This window comes from Phragmites australis, chromosome 9, assembly GCF_958298935.1.
Source record: "Phragmites australis chromosome 9, lpPhrAust1.1, whole genome shotgun sequence".
NCBI lineage: Eukaryota > Viridiplantae > Streptophyta > Magnoliopsida > Poales > Poaceae > Phragmites > Phragmites australis.
In genome coordinates, this window is record NC_084929.1 from 7,756,287 (window position 1) to 7,764,151 (window position 7,865).

The following is a 7,865-nucleotide window of genomic DNA, read 5'->3' on the forward strand; positions in this document are numbered from 1 at the left end:
CTGGAGAGGCTAGTGGCCAACAAGAAGGAAGCAAGGCACACACTTCAACAGGAGAAGGACATCCTCATTTCCCGAAGCATCAAGCAGTTGGAGGTTGAGTGGATGACCCATGGTTTTAAAAGGGATGCATTCCTACCAATGCGAGGGACCTTGATGAGCATTGATCTTGAAATCACCAGGCAAAAGGAAGAAACCATGTAGGGCTGGGCCTACGCCATCAGCGTCTTGGCAGAGAAGATCACCCAGCTCTCAGGAATGCTGGCAGCAAGGACTGCGGAGGACATGGAGAAGGCGGTGAAAGCCTCGGCGGAGTACATTCTCTAGTGGTACCGTTGCCATGACCCCAACTTCAACCTCGAGGTTGTTCGGGAGAGGGTCGTGACTCCAACCCTGAAGCTGAGGTGAGGCTGCAGGTGGAGTGCCAAGGGCTGGTGAAGTATGTAGGGTCTCTCTTCTGAGTGGTGACCAACGAAGTGTAAATGCCGCCCTGTAACTTAGGCTTGTATCATATTTGAATAAAGCCTTTTATTTTCTTTGATGGGCTTGTGTCTCTTTTGTGGTTATAAAGCTCCTGCATTGACTGGACCTCCTACTCACTTTGGTCCCCCAACCACTTCTGTTGACAAATCCATCGACCAACGCAATCGGAAAGTGGTGGCCGAGTGTAGACTTATGTTCGCAGTGGAGCGAGAGACCCTACAGAGGCGATCTTCGTGGTCCACTAGTTGTACCATAGACTAAGCCACGTGTTGTTTTAGGCTAACTAAGTAAGACTTGACCAGGTAACTCCTGTGTGTTTTGCGATCTATTTTTTTGATCAGCTTACCGGAGGAGCTGCTGGCAGTGCATAGGGACCTGGAGCGGATGATGACGGAAAATGACCAGTGGCGGGCATATTTCTACAATTTCCTTAGTCGGATGTTTTCCCCATTTTGTCTCACTGCTTCGATCCACTGACATTCATGTTCACCCAACTACTGGAGGCACCGTGATTGGTCATATTGACTAGCTCTTGGTGGCCTCTGAGGAGGTAGGTTTACTCAAGCACAGGCTTCACGAGACCGTATGCGACCACCTATTTGAGGTCAGAGTCTATTATGCCTGCCTTGCCCTTGCATGCATCAGGGAGCACTTTCCCGATCTTGATCTTGCTCTGGCAATCTCCGAAGGCTTCATCAGAACCCAGAAGACCATGGCGGAGCTTCACGACCTTGTCAACTCGTTCCTATTCACAGCTCGCTCTCTTCTTTGGAGTGTCTGGTTCGAACCACTGAGAAGCATCTTTGGATCGTGGGGACACTGAACAGATTGTTAGAACCAGCCCCTGAGTGTTACCTGGGTGGTCATTTTATAACCTAAGGACTTGCTCCTAAATAGATTTTCCTTGTGTTTAGTTGGTGAGTAGGCTCTAACTGCTCATTACTCCTAGAGGTTTTTCGTACCGCTCGCTAGCTAGGTTTGTGGTGCCTAGGATAGCTTTTAGCACGAAAATGAATTGTGTAATTCTCGGTTGTCCTCCATGGCTAGTTTGACCGCACTAGGTCGAGTAACCTCGACCACTGTGTAGGGTACTTCCCACTTAAGGAAGAGCTTGTTATGGATTGCCATATTCTAGATTTTCCTTAGGATGAGGTTGCCTACAACCAGGGTTCACTCTCACACCTTGCAGTCATGGTAACGCCTGAGGCTTTGCTGATATTGGGCTACTCAAAATAGAGCGCAATCGTGAGACACCTGGTATGTGTCCGCTCGTCGAGCCACCTGGTATGTGTCTGAGAAGCTGGTTACTCTAGGAGACTGGAGGGCCATCTCGGATGGGAGTATTTCTTCAGTGCCAAACACTAGGAAGGATGGAGTTTTAGTCGTAGCTCTGCTGGGGGTCGTTCACAGTGACAAGAGTATTTTGGGGACTTCGTCTACCCAACGTCTCGAGTAGCCCTTAAGCCGATCGAAGACACGGGTTTTGACCCCTTGTAGTATCATCTCATTTTCCCTTTTGACATGCCCTTTCCTCTAGGGGTGTGCCACTGACGCATAGCATACTTTGGTCCCAATCTATTCGCATTAATGTTTAAAAGTGCTACTGACAAATTGGGTCCTGTTGTCCATAATTATGTGGTTTGGAATACCAAACAGCACTACCAGCCCTCGTATGAACTTAATCACGGCTGTGGCAGTGATCTTCCTGACTGGCTCGGCCTCAATCCACTTGATGAATTTGTCGACTACTACGAACAGGAATTCAAAACTGCCAAGAGCCTTAGGGAATGGTCCCAAAATATTGAGCCCCTCAAACAATGAAAGGCCAAGAGAGTAGTATGGTTTGCAGTACTTGGACTACTAGGGTGGTCTCTCGGCCATGGTACTAATATGACTCGCACCATTTCACCACCTCACAAGCATCCTAGAGGGCCATGGGCAATTAGAATTCATGCCGGAATGCTTTTCTGACCAAAGTGCATTAAGAAGCGTGGCTACCACATATGCCTCTATGGATATCAGAGAGCAAAACACTCCCCTCTTCATGAGTGATGTATTTTAGTAAAAGGTCGTTGCTCTCCCTACGGTAGAGGCATCCCTCTACTAGAGGGTATCTGTAGGCTTGCCGCGTGACTTTTTCTACTGATGCATCATCATCAAGGATCGCTCAATTTTGAAGGTCTGCCATGATCTTCTACATCTAGGTCATACTCGAATCAAGCAAGGAGACCACACTATGGCCTTCCGAGGACTACACCAAAGGAGGTATTGCCTCCAAAGGTGTTACCTTGGGTGCTCCATTTCCAACCGGAGCATCCCCTTCACCTTGGCCCGAGATCATGGTGAATGGTCATGTGAGTATTTCTTCAAAGACTTCAGCCGAGACACGTGTGTGAGAAGAAGCTAGAAGGGCCAACTCATCATCAAGGAAGGTTTCCCTGCACATGACATGCTTATCCTCAAAACCAATAAAACATCACTCTAGCTTTCTCACTTCGATGTGGTACACTAGCATTGTCTAGTCTGAGCACTAAAACTCCATTTTCACTTGGTTTACGACTAGTAGCGAGTCCCCTATTGTTAGTAGAAATTTTATACCGAGAGCAAAGGCTGCTCTCATTCCGGACAAGAGACCCTCATATTCTGCAATATTATTACTAGTAGGAAAACATAATTGACTACATACTTGAGGGTGTCATCGGTCGGTGAGTTCAAGAGCACTCCAGCCCCCATCCCCTTCAGTGTGAATGACCCGTCGAAGTGCATGATCCAATGCTCTTCCACCTCTGGCTGTTGCACTTGCTCGGGTTCTAAGGATGACCACTCGACCATAAAATCGATCAATGTCTAGGACTTGATAGCCACCCGGTGGACGAACTTAATATGGAACTCCCTGAGCTCCACTGCCCACTTTGTTGTTCTCCCTGCTGCATCCCTATTGTGGAGGATCTCCATAATCATGAGTGAGAAGACTACCTTGATTTTGTGGGCCTAGAAATAGTGCATGAGCTTACGAGAGGTCATCAGCGCAGCGTACAATAGCTTATGTGCCTTCGCGTCATGTAAGACTTCGCTGACGTAGTATACTAGTCGCTGAAGACCTTCATGCTCGACGACTAGGACCATGCTCGCAACCTGTGGGGTAGCTACAACATAGAGCAAGAGGTCCTCATCTGGTCAGGGAGCAGTTAGTATAGGAGCGGAAGAAAGGTACATTTTGAGATCTCAGAAAGCCGTTCCGCTTCTAGCATCCACAGGAAATGATCATTTTTCTTCAGTAGCTTGAAAAGCGGCAGCCCGTTCTCTTCCATCCTCAAGATGAACCTACTCAGCGCTGCCATGCATCCCACCATCTTTTGGACCTCCTTCAACCTGGTCGGGGATCTCATCTAGTCAATGGCCTTGATCTTATTAGGGTTTGCTTCTATCCCCCGGTTGGCCAAGAGAAAACCCAGTAACTTGCCTGACGGGACTCCAAACATGCACTTCTCTGGGTTCAGCTTCATGTGGTACTTTTGGAGATTGTCAAATGTCTCTTGGAGGTCTGTGATCAGGGTGTCCCTGGTCCCGCTTTTTACACCTATGTCATAAACATAGGCCTCGACATTTGTACCAAGCTGTGGTCAAAGGATAAGCAGAAAGCATCATTGGTAAGTAGCATCGGCGCTTTTTAAGCTAAAAGGCATCTTTACATAGAAAAACACCCCGAAGGGCATTACAAAAGTGGTATTCTATTATCTACCCCATACATGCTAATCTGATTGTACCCTGAATGGGCATCTAAGAAGCATAGTAAATCATTGCTAGCAGTTAGTAAACAAGTTTGTCGATCTGGGGTATGGGGAAGAGATCCTTTGGGCATGCCTTGTTGAGGTTGGTGAACTTGACGCATGTTCTCCACCTACCATTGAGTTTTTAGACCATGACGGGGTTAGGTAGCCACTCTGGGTATTACACCTCTTGAATGAAGCTTGCTTCCATGAGCTTATCAATCTTCTCACAAAGTGCTTCCTTTCGGTCAGGTGTGAACATGCGCACCTTTTGCTTCACATGTCACGTGTCGGGTCACACTGATAACTTGTGCTCGATCACCTCCCTAGGGACCCCAGACATATCAGACAGACTCAAAGAAAATATGTTAGTGTTTGCCTAGAGGAATGTGATGAGTGTGAGTTCTAATTTTTTGTCTAGGCTGGCCCAATTTGAACCATTCTGGATGGGTCGACGTCATCTATCCACACTGCCTTGAGCCAATTGTTGGGTTTGGTAATGACGTGGACCTTCTCTGGGTGGCCGCTTGGCCTGGCATTCTCTGGTTAGAGTCGGGAGTCAGCTCGACCATGTCGAGGCTCCACTTATCATAGTTCAATGCCTTTTTTTGGTTGCCCAAAATGGTGATGGCTCCCTTGAGACCAGGGACCTCGATTGCCTAGTATGCATAGTAGATGACGTTTTACGTGGTACGTGGTCCCAAGGATCACGTTGTACGTGGTCCCAAGGTCCACTACATTGAGTAGGACCCTCTCAGTCATGAAGTTGTTTGGCAAACTGAAAGTGACGGGCAACTTCATCTGCCCCAATGGCTTGGTCGAAGTGCTGGGGAGATCCCGAAGAACGAAGGAGATGGTTTCAACACACTCCTTAGGATCTGCAGGGCATCTAATGCATCCGCGAAAAGGAGGTTGATGGAACTCCCTCCATCGACCATCATGTGCCCCATTTGGACATTTGTCCACTGTGGGATTGATCACGATGGGGTATTGTCCAGGGTGCGTGATGCATGCGGGGCGGTCTGCTTGGCTGAAGGTGAGGGGTACCTATGAAAACTTCAGTCGTGGACTCAGGCCCAATATGGTTGCGCATACCTCGCAGAGCACCAACTTGTACCCCTATTTTAGGAATACATAGCGGCACCCCCGAATATATTGTGGACCATGTGCTCAGCCTGCTAGAAATCCAGAGCCGACAGGTCGGGATTGACCTCATCTTCACCATCATCGTCACACCCAAGTCTACAACCCCAAGCTCTTTGTCGATAATGCCTCACACAACCTTGCATTCAGTCAGTTCATGTGTGTCAGTATTGTTGATCAAGTAGTAGCCTCTGCCCTTCTTCCTGTCCTTCTTCTCAAAGCGTCGGTGTGGTTAGCCGGTCTACTCAATCGCCATGATGTCGGGTGGTCTAGCCTTTCACTTGTTCTTTTTTTTCTCCTTCCGGCTGGCCCCTTTGGAAGGGATGGGCTGGTCAGAGTCCGGCTGCTATCTCATGCTGATCTGGCGCTCTGGAGCCTCGGTAGCCTATGAGCACTTGTCCGCGAGCTCGAAGAGCTTGGTGAGGCTCCAGACCTCTTTGGTGGCCAGCTTTTTGACCATCTTTTGGTCTTCGACCCCCCTCCCCCTCCAGAACACGATGAGCATAGACTTTCCTGTGATCTTTGGAATGCTATTTTGACATTCGGTGAAACATCGCATGTAATCTTGAAGTGATTCATCTGGCCGCTACCTGACCTGGTATAGGTCATCCTCGACCCCTAGTCAGGTATAGGTTCCCTAGAAATTAGTGATGAATTAGTCGCACAAGTCTTCCTAAAAATGGACCAACCCATGGGGGAGGTTCATGAGTTAGGACCGAGGTGAACCGGTTAGGGTAGTCAGGAAATAGTTCACCATGACCCTCTTTTCACCACCCGCGGCTTGCACCATGGTGGTGTAGATCTATAGGAACTCCTCCGGGTTGGTCGAGCCATCGTACTTTTTGGCTAAGACCATAGAACTTGTTCGGCCAGTGCACCTCCCACATTTGAGAAGAGAAGGTATTGCACCCCATCCCATAATAAGGAGCCACTCACCAATTGGCAGCTCTGCGCGTCCAGCGAGAGAGTTAATGGTCTCGCGGCCCCGGTGATGGGATGGAGGAGTCTAACGTCTCCCTGCAAAGGGAAGGTGAATGACAGGGTTGTTTGCCTTTTTCCTGCTCTCACTGGGAATGGTCCTCCTGTTGTCAGGTGGCCCTCTAGCCCCAGATTACGTCACAGAGGTCGTGATGGACATGAGAGCCACGTAGGTTAGCAGGTGGACTGCCCCGACACGGTGAAGGTCTCCACGTACTCCATGTTACTGAGGGAGCACAGGTTCCCTCCAGTCACGAGGTCCAATGTGAACCCTGTCGACTACGACCTCGACCACCCTTGTGGTGGACGGGGTAGCTGCTGCCACTATCTGGCATCAGGCAATCTCTACCAAGAGGGTGAGGTCATGTAGCCATGGCGCTACTGGTGAAGTCTCTGGTACCACCACGGGTGGCTAATAAGCACTCGCGTAGTTTGTAGGTTCTGCGCTGAGGTCATGGCATTGTAATCAAGCCGCTGACCATGGAACGACGATACATCATGATGGGGGAGCCCCCTATGCTCGTGTTCTACATACAGCACTATTCCACTGTGTGGCATGGCAGCCTTGAAGATGCCGCCACCGAGGGCTCAACCCCTGGTGAGCGCTCCTACATGTGGTGTTGTTGTCACTGGAGCGGTATAGGACCGCCTCCTTTCTAGGCGCTAGGCTGGTTCCCTCTTGGCCAAGGGCTTGGGGCTCACCTCCGGTTCCTGAGGCATGAGCATCTGTGTTGCCGCCCGTCACATGGTCCACCATGCAGACTTCATGTTTGGTCTCTGAATTCTCGGACTCCGTCTCTGCATCCCATGCTCGGAGCACGCCGAGCTAATCTGGGTCATACTCCATGACAAAAACCTCATGACGACTGGGGTCCTCAAAATGAGATTCCCCGACCATCATAGATTTGGACATGGGTAGCCCAGCCATGGTCTCAATACCTGAAGAAACGCAAAAAATCACCCCTACCTGGCACGCCAACTGTCCGGGGATGATACCTGACAATGAATCTAGGGTGTACGGGATGACATGCGTGTTGATCAGCATTTCTTTGTGGTGGGATCGGATGGATACAAGAAAACGAAGATTTATCCAAGTTTAGGTCTCCTGTGGGGTAATAGTACTATGTTTTGTGTATTTTCTTATGAATTGGATGAACTTATTACTAAATATCTTTTTTACAAGTCTCGTCCTCCCTTGTGGTCAGACATGAGTCGGATGTCGTAGTCGGACACATAGAAGTACTCCTTTTATATAATAGGAGAAAATGAGTACATACAAATGGACCATGCCAAACTTTGTACCAGACCTACTCCTGACGAAACCAACTACTCCTAGGTCATCATTACGAAGGGCATGCATGCTCGACTACAAGGATGAGTGCCACGTGGTTCTTCAAGGAAAAAAGAAGGATTGTCTGAGTGGAGAATGATGTTGACGAGGAAGACTATAATCAATTCAACGCACTACCTCCTTTCGGAGAGGACGTCAACCTA